Raw genomic sequence first — 12,779 nt, forward strand, 5'->3', positions numbered from 1 at the left:
CTGAGTCTTGGAGGGGGTAAATGAGCCTAGGTTCCAAACCCTGACACATGACTTTTGCTCTTAATCATTAAACCATCCAAACATGAGTAAATCTGCCTAGTACTTCATTAACTTCCCATCAGTTCTAAAGATTTGGTAACTCCTTCCAGTGAGACAGGCAAAGGTGCTCTCTTCCTGACTTTCTTTCATGTTCTTTCAGCCCATGATCAGCTTCATGGTGAAGCAGGTGACCTTGGCATACTGTGGCAGTGAGTCTGGCACTGCCTAGGACTTGGAACCCCACACTCAGCAGCCTATGTACTGGGAAGAGGCCTGAAACCTGATGCTACAAACTGTGGCCCAAAGACTATGTTTGACCTGCAGACATGCTTTTCTGACACTGTTTAAAAGCTTATTTCTTAATTAATTGCTAAAATTTAAAAATCCAGAGAGTGCACATGAGAATGCAGATTTTTGACTTTTCGTAAAATGAAATTTAAAGCCTGACAACACAGGGCCCAAACACCCTGTCATAGTTATCTAGTACTAGTACAGAAATACCACAGGTGGGTGGCTTTAAAGAACGGCTCAGGCTAGAAGCACTGGCTGCAGTGGTTCTGTCAGTTCTAGAAGACCCTTGTCTTTCAGCTTCTGTAGCCCCAGGATTCATCAGTTCGTTGGTCATGTTCACATGGTATCTATCTTTGTGCTTCCTTCTGTATCTAATCTGCTCTTTTTATAACTCAAAATCAATTAGGTTTAGGACACACCCTATACTGATATGGCTTCATTAACGTAATCAAAAAAACCATATTCCCAAATGGGATTATATCCACAGATATAGGGTTTAGGATTCCAACACATATTTTGGGCGGACACAATTCAATCTATAACATACCTTATCCCTTTAGACTGGGCATGAGTTCTTCAACCTACCCCAGCCTTATCTGTCAAACTTCAGTGACTTACACAGACCTTGGTTGAAGGGAGGCCCCTGCTTTAGGCCTTTTCCAGTTTCTTGAACACAAGCTTTCTCCTGTCACTGGTTCTTCACACAGACTGTCTGTCCCATGGCCTACTTTCTGTAATTCTCCTTTTCCATAAAATCAAAGTGTTGGACCATATGATCCTTAAACGCCCTTCCAACTTTACAATGCCAAACTTTCCCCACACTCTTGAATTCAATTAGGTGATGTGATGAGTTCATTTCTAGGTATCTACTATCTCATTATTCTTTGCCATTATACACTGGGAGGGGACACTATTGATCCCACCTTAGCCATCACGAAAGGTGAGGGAAGGGCAAATTCTGAAATGGTTCACACAGAATTAGGTCTTATTTATTTGGGAGGTAAAATATTTTATGACTAGTTGCATTATACTCAGGCTGGAAAAAGACTAGGTAGGTCGGTGATAAGAATTTTTTAAAATTTTAATTCAATTCTGTAACCTTTATTACTAATATATGAGACTACAGGGCCTGATTCAAGATACTAAGGATGAAAAAAACCCAAGATTGTGCAATCTGGCAGAGACAAAGGTAAGTAAAACCAAAAAATCCAAACCCATTTCTATTGAGTCAATTCTGACTTATAGCAACCCTATAAATAAGGAACTAATTAATAATATCAGGCAGAGTGAGATAAATGGTCAGTATATAATCACAGACCATGTCATTGCCCATATTTACAACCTCTTCATGCCTCTCTCAAGGAAAAAAAAAAATAAACCAAACTGTTTACCCAGGTTTACAAAGCTCCAGTGGTCTGGCACCTGCCTACCTTTTTTTAGACCACTCTCTCCCTTGCTCATGTGGCTCCAACCACTCTGGTTTTCTTTCAAATTTATCTCTACCTTAGGCCTTTTCTCTGGTGCTGTCTTTTGCCTAGACACCCATTCCTTGACCATGCCATTTTCACCTTTGCTTTGTCATCTTGATGCCCACTTAAATATCACCTCCTCACACACTACTCTGATCCCTCTAAAGTCATTCTCTCCGTACCACCCTAGTTCAATTCTCTATATAACATTTATCTTGTTTCCCTCTAGATCTGTGCTGTCCAGTACAGTAGCCACTAAGTCACATGTGACTACTTAAAATTTTGCTAGTGGGACTGAAGAAATAAATTGTTATTTAATTTTAATTAACTTTAATCTAAGTAGCACATGTGGCTACCAGATCAGACAGCATAACTCTAGAACATACACACCTTTAAATAGAGCTCTTCCATCCCTTTCTCTGATCTATCCCTGGATCATTATACCAGTCTAGTTACCATGAAGTCCATTCCAACTCACGGTGACCCCATGTGTGTCAGAGTGGAACTGTGCTGCATACGTTCTCATGGCAGATTTTTTCAGAAGTAGATCACCAGGCCTTTCTTCCAAGGTGCCTCTGGTGGACTCAAACCACCAACCTTTCAGTAGAATGCTTAACCATTTGCATATCCAGGGACTTCTTGATCGTTATAAGAGACTCGATAAATATTGATTGAACAAACAAGTGAAAGCACAAAGGTATGGGGAAAGGCCATTCATTTTGATTGGGGAGTAGGGGTAGGTGAAAGGAAATCCTTAAAAAAAAAAAAAAAAAGTGGCATGTGAGGTTCATACTCGTAGAAGAATGGGGAAAGGGGAAGAGGGATTTTTAAGTTGAGAGAGTGATGAGCAAGAGTCAAGGCAGACATTATGAGAATGAGTGTTCAGGACATGTACCAAGTCTCTAAGATGTTAAATAACTGTACAACTCCATAGTATTGGATTTTCTGATATAAGCCTGCAAGAGCCTCTTCTGGGTCCTAACGGCTCCCAAGTGATGCAGCACAGTAGTTTTTTTTTTTTTTTTCAGTTGAGCTATACAGCCTTCATGAACCACTACTCTTCAGGGTTAAATTTGCAATTCCTTGAAGGATACATCCCAGAAGAGGAGTAAGGGCCAATGGGGTGACAAGACTCAGGCTCCAAACCTGAAATTCCAGCTGCTTACTGGAAGCTACACTTGCATAAAGCACAGCTAGAAAGCAGTAAATTCCAGAACTGAATTCATTGTTCTCTGATGTTGTCATCATTCCCCTTGCTGTGTGGAGCCTACCCTGCTCTCCAGTTCCCAACCTCCTGCAAAGCAGTTCAACTTCTTGCATTTTCCCTGTCTTCACCAAAGCAAGCTCTCCCTCAACCCCTCCACGTCTAGCGCTTCACTTCATCCATCCCCTGGTACCAGGCAGTCTGCCCCTCATTCCCACTACCTAAATCAGGCCTCCACAACCTGTAACCTGTTAGTGCTGTTGTTGGGTGCCACTGAGTCAGATTTCTGACTTGTAGCAACCCCATGCAAGCAACCCCAGCTACAACTGATGGAGTAGAACTGCCCTACAGGGTTTTGTTGCCTGTAATCTTTACGGAAGTAGATCATCAGGTCTTTTTCCCATGGAGCAGCTGGGTGGTTTTAAACCACCAACCTTTACATTAGTAGTCAAGTGCTTCACTGTTGAGCCACCAGGGCTCCTAATCTGTAACCTAGACTTCTACAATTCCCTCCAAAATTGTCTCTCTACTGCTACTCTCTTCTTCCTACTTTGCCCACTACCCTTAATTAGCTATTTTCTTGAATTTACTGCTCTTATTTAATAAAAAATAATACAATCTGGATGAACCTCAAAAAATATTATGCTAAGTGAAAGAAGCCCGACACGGAAGTCCATATATTGTATGATTCCATTTGTATGAAATACTCAGAATAGGTAAATCCATAAAGACAGAGTATACATTGGTGGTTGTAGGGACTGGGGAGTAGGGAGGATAGGTACAGGTCTTCCTTCAGGGTGATGAAAATGTTTTAGAACTTGCTAGAGGCGATAGTTGCACAATATTGTGAATGTATTAAATTCCATTTTAAAGTGGTTAATTTTATGTTATGTGAATCTCACCTCAATTTTCAAAAAAAGTCATACAATGCTCAGAATATTTTAAAATCATAAGAATAAATGCAGAGATTATAAGGTAGCCATTTTGTAATAGAATACATAGCAAAATATAATACTAAAAATATATTCATTTAACAAATATGTTTGGCTACTGGCAATATATTAGACACCACTCTATTCACTTAAAATCTGTCAGTAAATGAAAAGATCTCTGACATCATGAAGCTTAAATTTAACTAGAATAAAATAAATATAAAAATAAAAAATTAACATAACAGGCAATGAGTGCTAAGGGAAAAAAACAAAGTCCAGGGTAAGGAAGCTTGGGAGTGCAGAAATGGGGAGGAAGGGGCAGCTGCAGTTTTAAAGATGATGATCAGGTTTGAATAGAGGGTCATTCGCCTTTACTGAGAAGGCGACATTTGAGTAAAGACAAAAACTGTTAGGGAGTTAGCCAAGCAAGAAAGAGCTTTCCACAGAGAGAGGACAGGGCAGGCAAAAGTCTGAAGGCAGGAGGGGCCTGGTGTGTTCCCAGATCAGCAAAAAGGCCAGTGTGGCTGGAACAGTGTGGGGTCCAGGGAAGGCACTGACTGAAAAAGAGTACCACCGCAGGGGAGTAGGGCAGTGGGATTCAACTTACCTTTAAGAAGGACCTTTGAGAAGGACCTTTGTGCCTGTTCAGTTGAGAAGCACAAAGACCTGTCAGGTGACTATTGCAGCAATCCAGAGAGAGAAAAGTGGATAGTAGTGGAAGTGCTGTAACAAGTCTTTAGACACTGGTGGTTTAGAGCAAACAGGATTTCCTGTAGGATGTGAGAGAGAAGTCTAAAGATGACTCCAAGGGTTTTAGCCTGAACAACCGGCAGGACTGGAGGTGTCACCAACTGAGAAGGGAAAGCGTGTGTATTACAGGTTTTAGAGGTAATATTCTGAGTTTTAACATGTTGATTTTGAGATGTCTTAGACACCCACTATGAATTGAATTGTGTTCCCCAAAACTATGTGTAGTAAATCCTAACCCCTACACCTGTGGTTATAATTCCATTTAGGAATGGGCTGTTTTTGTTATGTTAATGAGATACCCTACTACTGTAGGATGTGTCTTAAATCAATCTCTTTTGAAATATAAAAGAGATTAAACAAGCAAGTGAGCATCCAGAGATGGGGAAGAGAGATGCCAGGCCACATGAAGGTTGCCCAGAAGCACAGTTCAAAAGAGACAAGGACATCCCTCCAGAGTGCACAGAGAAAGAATGCCTTCCTCTAGAGCCAGTACTCTGAATTTGCACTTCTAGCTTCCTAAACTGTAAGAAAATTAATTTCTGTTTGTTAAAGCCACCCATTTGTGGTATTTCTATTATAGCAGCACTAGATAACTAAGACAATGGCCAAGTGGAGACTGGTGGAGTTCAAGAGAAAACTCTTGGTGAATATTACACTCTGGGCTAAAGACATACATTTGGTAGTCATTAACATAAAAATGGTATTTAAAGCCAGAAGCCTGGATGAAATCCTTAGGGGAAGGCCTGTGAACAAGGACTAAGACTTGGGGCCTTCCAACATTAAAAGTTTGAAGTGGAAGAGGCACCAGTACATGAATAGAAGCAGGCCAGTTAGGTAGGAGGAGAAGCAAAAGGATAAATGGGGTCCTGGAAGCCAAGGGAAGCAAATACTTCAAGGAACAGAGAATAATCATGAGCCAAATGCTGCTAAGAAGACAACAGATGAGATTTGTCCATAGGATTTGGCAACCTGGATGTCATTAGTGCCCTTGACAAAAGAAGTTTCTATGAAGAGTAGCTGAGTGATTGCTTACTTTTCCAAACGTATGTTATACTTCTATACAAAGTATAGAAGGGAAGCTAAAATCAGAATTGGAGACATGAAAATTTCAAGGAGTTTTGCAACAAAGGAGAACAAAACAAAACAAAACAAAAAATGGAGTAGTTGTGGGGGATTGGCGAGTGAGGTCAAGAGAGAGCTTTTTTAAGGTGATAAAAATAACATTTGTATGCTCCAGAGATGACTGAAAGGAGAAAGAAAAATTGATTTGGTGGAGAAAGACTTCTTCAAAGCATTGGAAGAATGGAAGCTAGTGCCCAATTTGAGGGTTCAGGTGCCCAATTCAGGGGTAGTATGTTGAGTACACAGAATCCTGGGTGGTACAAATTGTTAATATATGCTCAGTGCTAACTGAAAAGTTGGAGGTTCAAGTCCACCCAGAGGTGTCTCGGAAGAAAAGTCTGGTGATCTACTTCCAAAAAATCAGCCACTGAAATCCGTATAGAGCACAGTTCTACTCTGACACACATGGGATCACCATGATTCAGAATCAAATCAATGGCAACTGGTATGTGGGTAGACATGATGGGTGGGTACATCTAGGTAAGCTCTTGGTTGATGGTTTCCTCAGTGAAGTAGGAAGTTCAATCATTGGCTGACAATTATGAGGAAAAGGTTTTGGGGATCCGAGGAGAGTTTTAAGAAAGCAAATGTACTAGGGGCTGTTGTATGACAATTTAGCAGCACTAGGTGGCCACTTGGAGGAGCCCTGGTGGCACAGTGGTTAAGCACTTGGCTGCTTACCAAAAGGTCAGTGGTTGGAGCCCACCAGCCACTCCCCAGAAGAAAGATGTGGCAGTCTGCTTCTATAAAGATCACAGGCCTGGAAACCCTATAGGGCAGTTCTACTGTGTCTATAGGGTGGATATGAGTTGGAATCCACCTGGCGGCAATGGGTTACGGGAGGGGGCTGCTTGAGGTAGGGATTTGAAGGAGGGGTCAGTCCAAGTGGTTGATGTTCTCCAGGAATTCAAAGCTATAGGCTACGCGGGAGGAGTAGGAGAATCCTCCTCCTTCATGCATAGCTTTTTTTTTTTTTTTTAATCATCTCAGGTCTCTCTCTAAACACTCAAATATCAAATATCTCCCCACCTTAAAAACATTACATGGCTTCTCAGTGCCCTCAATGCGAGGTCTAAACTCTAAAAGCCCCCACCTCCCTAGGCTGGCCATACCCCAACACTTCAAACCTAGCAAAACTCTGACTAAATCAAACCATTTGTGCTCACTAGCCTTTGCAAACTCTGGTTTTATCACAGGAGAGAACTTTCAAAACTCAGCAGCCTAGTTCCTCCTTTACTGGACATTACGCTTCATACAACTGGTTATTTACACTTTACAAAAAACAGAAGTCAATGAGTAAACCTATGCCTTTGGCACACATTTTCCCATCTCAATATTATTATGTAACACTCACTTTAGAGATGAGGAGGCTCAGTGAAGATAAGGGACTAGCTTGAAGTCACACAGCTTGCAAGTAAGCCCAAATATGGTTTTAGCCAAAAGTATTATACTATTCAGCCAGGGGGTAGTTTCTCCCTTATATTTCTCACACTGACCTTGCCCGGGAAAAAGCTTAAACAACTCAGCTGTATAATTCCATGACCCCATTTAAGATCACTAAAATAATTAGAATCTAGCCCTGGTGGCGCAATGGTTAAGACCTTGGCTGCTAACCGAGAAGTCAATGGTTCAAACCCACCAGCTGCTCCCTGGGAGGAAGATGTGGCAGTCTGCTCCCATAAAGGTTACAGCCTAGGAAGCCTTACAGGGCATCTCTACTCTGTCCTATAGGGTCGCCATGAGTTAAAATAAACCTGATGGCACACAACAACATCACCCAAGAAATCCAAATAACTCTACTTTGTGCAAATTTCCCCTAATTTCTATTGGCTTAATCATCTCTGTCCTAATATCCCGTATAATATTGACTAAGTCCAAGCAGCAATGTTTATAGGTTTTCTCTTTAGCATAAGCTTCCAGAGGACCCTACTTACCAGTTGATTAGGAGGTAGTTTTCCAGCTTCTCATTTACAGACTTTCTTCCCTGTCTTGGCCTGTTGGTCACTAATCCTTTTTCCAAAGGTTTTTCTGGATAAAGACAACTTTCTCCCAGAATTCCTTTATCTCCTTGACACACCTTTACATAAGAATAGTGAGAAGTATCTTTGAAATTTCTCCAGTCTTCCAGTTAGATTTGATCCACTTATCTTAAACAGACAATAGGGAGATACCAGTGCTATGAGTAAGAACTGACTTGACAACAACGGAGAATAGTGGGCTGGAGTCCTTGGCTGGTGCAAATGATTAACACGTATGGCTGCTAACTGAAAGCCTGGAGGTTTGAGTCCACCCAGAGGCACCTCAAAAGAAAGGCCAGGCAATCTATTTCTGAAATATTAGCCATTGAAAACCCTATGGAGCACAGTTCCACTCTGAGACACATGGGGTCACCATGAGTTGGAATTGACTCAGCAAGCAACTGGTTTGGTGGGCTGGAACAGTGTTTGTTCTCTGCTGGGTTGGTTTTAAAAGATTCAGCAATGATCTTGATTTTAGGTCATACTCCAAGCCTGAAAAATGATACAAGCTTTGAGACTCTTCATGCACGAAGGGACTTAAAACTTCCTCCGGCTATCCCTTCTATTTATAGATAAATAAACTGAGGTCCAAAAAGAGGAATTGAGTGTAGGGCATATAGACATCACTCGGGGGCAGAGGCAGAAGCCAAAGCTGGGTTTGACTATTCCTGGCCCACAGTTCTTGCCACTCAATAAATACTATCTCGACAAATATTTATTAAGTACCTCCATGTTGAGCAAATGAAACAAACCTTCAGCCTCTGCCCTCAGCAAGTTTAGGAAAACAAGCTGCCACCTTTGAATAGAATGAAGTAGAACTACACTGTGCCCCAATATGTAATTTACATGCACCTTTCAGATGTTAATAACACGTCATCTGAAATAGCCAGGGTTTTGAAGTTGTGTATGACCGGGATGTCAGAAGACAGAGTGTGTGCACTAGTTTTTGTTCACACAGCTAAAGGATCCTACCTTATGTAAAGCAGAATGTTTCCTAAGAAATTATGAGGGCTTTTTTTTTCCCCCTGAAGCCAAAGCAATGGACATTGTCTACTTAAAAACATTGACGACAACATCATGAACTTTTTGGGGACCCAACTGTAACTTTTAACCAGATGTACCCTGCTTCATGACCACAGGAATGTGAGACATTTCCCCCACATCTATTTTCTGGAAGATGGGTGGATCCGAGACTTATCAGCACCTGGCTTTTACCAGATGGGTGTAGGCGAGTCTTCAAAAGGACTCTGTGTGCTCCCAAAACAAGAGCGCTGCAGAGCCTGGGCTCCAAGTCGAATTTGCCTGTACTAGTAGCAACTGTGGAAACCCTGGTGGTGTAGTGGTTAAGAGCTATGGCTGCTAACCAAAACGCTGGCAGTTCGAATCTACCAGGTGCTCCTTGGAAACCCTATGAGAGAGTTCTACTCTGTCCTACAGGGTCGCTAAGAGTTGGAATCGACTCGGAAAGCAGTAAGTTTGGTGTTTTGGTTTAGTAGCAACTACACAACATGTACTCTGAGCTCTGTTGAAACCCTTGGTGTTGGTGGCGCGTATTGTGTCTTCAAAGTCTGTCAATTCTGCTTATAAACAAAATACATGGTTAAAGAATGCCAACCTTTTATTGGGACACTCTGACATGAAAATATTCCCAAGAAACATGAAGTGAAAAAACAAATTTACAAGACAACATATTTCATAGGAACCCATTTTTATAAAAACACTATTAACAAAATGACAACATACATATATGCATATATATCTATAGGGGAAAATCATAGAAAAAGAATTTCTCTTGTAGAGAAGAAGGAGCTCTGGTAGTGCAATGGTTAAGTACTCGGTTGTTAATTGAAAGGCTGGTGGTTCAGACCCATCCAGTGGCTTTGTGGGAGAAAGACTCGGTGATCTGCTCCCATAAAGATTACAGCTTAGACAACCCTATGGGGCAGTTCTCCTCTGTCACATGAGGTGCCACTGACTCAATGGCACCTAACAGCAACAATTGGTAGAGAGGTAAACAACAAAAAAAACAAAGCCATTGCCATCGAGTCAATTCCAATTCATAGCAACCCAGTAGGACAGAGTAGAACTTCCCCATAGGGTTTCCAAGGCTGTAATCTTTACGGAAGCAGGCTGCCACATCTTTCTCCTGCGGAGCTCCTGGTGGGCTCGAACTGCCAACCTTTAGGTTGGCAGCTAAGCACTTAACCACTGCACCCCCAGGGTTCCTTGGTAGAGAGGTAGCCTGGGAAAAAAAAAAAACTAAGGTCATTTGGGGCTATATATTTATGTATCACTTAAGTATTTCACAAGAATGTATCAATGTACTGCTTGTGTAACGTATGTAAAATGTTTTAACTAAAAACGAAAAAAAAAAATCAAACAAGCAAGTCCCAAAACTTTGCATCCTTATAAAATTGGAAGTTCTTTTACATTTATGTGATATATTTTTCATGGCCTATTCTTTATTTGAGGAAGACAGAGAGAAAGAAAGCAACTTAAGTTGCTTACAGTTTTGTTTGGACATCACCAAGCATCAGGAAGAATGGAAGATTATGAAGTAATGCTCTAATGAACACTCAAGAGCTTACCCTGCAAAACATAGATTTTTCTACAAAGTAGGAAATATATTGGGCCACTATCTACTTATTTTGGGAACCGCTGTTAGAATTTATGTCACCTGTGACATGTCATGCATTCATCAAATTAATATTTATTGAGTGTCTGCTGTGTGCCAGGTTATCTTTACCTTATAAGACACTTGGAATTTTATACAGACCTAAATTAAGTAGGTGGTAAAGCTAGGGATTAGTATTTCCCAGAAAAAAAAAAAAAATACAGACATCACTGAAAGATCATTTTCTGTATCATCCAGGATCTAGTATGCTATAGTAACATCAGGCTGCCCTGTTAGACTCTGACACAAAAACTTTTATATACCTTGCTACATGATCCCAATTGCTCTCTCCCTAATGAGACAGCCCACTCCCTCCCTCCACTCTCTCTTTTCGTGTCCACTTCGCCAGCTTCTAAACCCCTCCACCCTCTCATCTCCCTCCAGGCAGGAGATGCCAACGTACTCTCAAGAGTCCACCTGATCCAAGAAGCTCACTCCTCACCAGCATCCCTCTCGAGCCCATTGTCCAGTCCAATCCATGTCTGAAGAGTTGGCTTTGGGAATGGTTCCTGTCCTGGGCCAACAGATGGTTTGGGGGCCATGACCACCGGGGTCCTTCTAGTCTCAGTCAGACCATTAAGTCTGGTCTTTTTATGAGAATTTGGGGTCTGCATCCCACTGCTCTCCTACTCCTCCAGGGGTTCTCTGTTGTGTTCCCTATCAGGGCAGTCATAGGTTGTAGCCCGGTACCATCTAGCTCTTCTGGTCTCAGGCTGATGTAGTCTCTGGTTTATGTGGCCCTTTCTGTCTCTTGGGCTTGTAATTACCTTGTGTCCTTGGTGTTCTTCATTCTCCTTTGATCCAGGTGGGTTGAGACCAATTGATGCATCTTAGATGGCCGCTTGCTAACGTTTAAGATCCCAGACGCCACTCTCCAAAGTGGGGTACAGAATTTTTTCTTAATAGATTTTATTATGCCAATTAACTAAGATGTCCCCTGAAACTATGGTTCCCAAACCCCCGCCCTTCCTACGCTGGCCTTTGAAGCATTCAGTTTATTCCGGAAACTTCTTTGCTTTTGGTTTAGTCCAGTTGTGCTGACTCTGACTTTCTCGAAGGAAAAACTTATGAATCTTTGTGTCTGTGGTGCAGTACCTCAGCTTGAATTTGCAATATAGTAGCAGGCATATACTCTGTCATTCAGTCAGTCTACAAATGCTTATTTAGCACCTACAACGTGTCAGGTATTATACTAGGTCCCTGGGATACAACATGAAAGAAAGAGTATACTTTCTAGTTGGGGGTCAGAGAAGACAGGTTACAAAAATGTAAACAAAAGAATTTCAGATTGCTACAAATTCTGTGAAAGAAATAAACTGGACTGATGATGGACAGGAGGCAAATTTAGGTAGGGTGGTTGGGGAAAGCTCTTAGGTGACGTTTATGCTGGCAACTGAAAGATAAGAATGAGGCAGCTCTGCAAACAGTCAGAGAGAAGTGTTCCAAGCATAGGGAACAGCCATTGAAAAGGCACTGAAACCAGAAAGAACTTGATCTGCTCTAGAAACAGAACGGAGGTCAGTGCAGCTGGAACAGGGAGAACACGGAGAAGTTGGCAAGTCAGAAGTCCAATTCCATGGGAGCTATGGAAAGATTTTAAATAATGGCACAATGTGATCTGATTGATTTTTTTTTTTTTTTAAAAATACTTAGGCTTCTATGAGCTGAAGGAACTATTAGGAAAACAAAATTAGAATCGGGGGATACCAGTTAGGAAGCTATTTCTTAGAAGGAAGGATGCACGGATGCATGGATGGATGGATAGAAAGAGATGAATGAGTGAGTGAATTATAGTTTGGTTACAAAGGAACAAGGCTATGAGAGTCATTTGAACTGGGATTTTAGCTTACGCTGGTTCTTAAATTAAAAAAATTTTTTTTTTAGTATACTGAGTTAAAAGAATATTGGTGGAATAAAAAATTTAGTTTTCTAAAATGACTGCCTTGAAAAAGATAGTACACATTTAGCTATACACTTACTGGCATATTTGTTTAAAAATATATATTATTGTTTTTTAGCCATGTTACTTCAGACAGGATCATACTCTTTGACACAGCAACCCCATACCTAGAGCTCCATGCTCTGGAAGCTCACAAATGCACAGAAGTTTGAAATGGGAAAAACAACCCTAAATATCTATCTGCAGAAGTGGTTCAACAAATTATGCACGATTGTTCTACTCAGTAGAACAATCAAAACCAAACCTGTTGCCATGGAGTTGATTCCAACTCATAGCAACCCTAAGGACAGAGTAGAACTGCACTATAGGGTTTCCAAGAA

Source organism: Loxodonta africana, chromosome 2 (genome assembly GCF_030014295.1).
Source record: "Loxodonta africana isolate mLoxAfr1 chromosome 2, mLoxAfr1.hap2, whole genome shotgun sequence".
Lineage (NCBI taxonomy): Eukaryota > Metazoa > Chordata > Mammalia > Proboscidea > Elephantidae > Loxodonta > Loxodonta africana.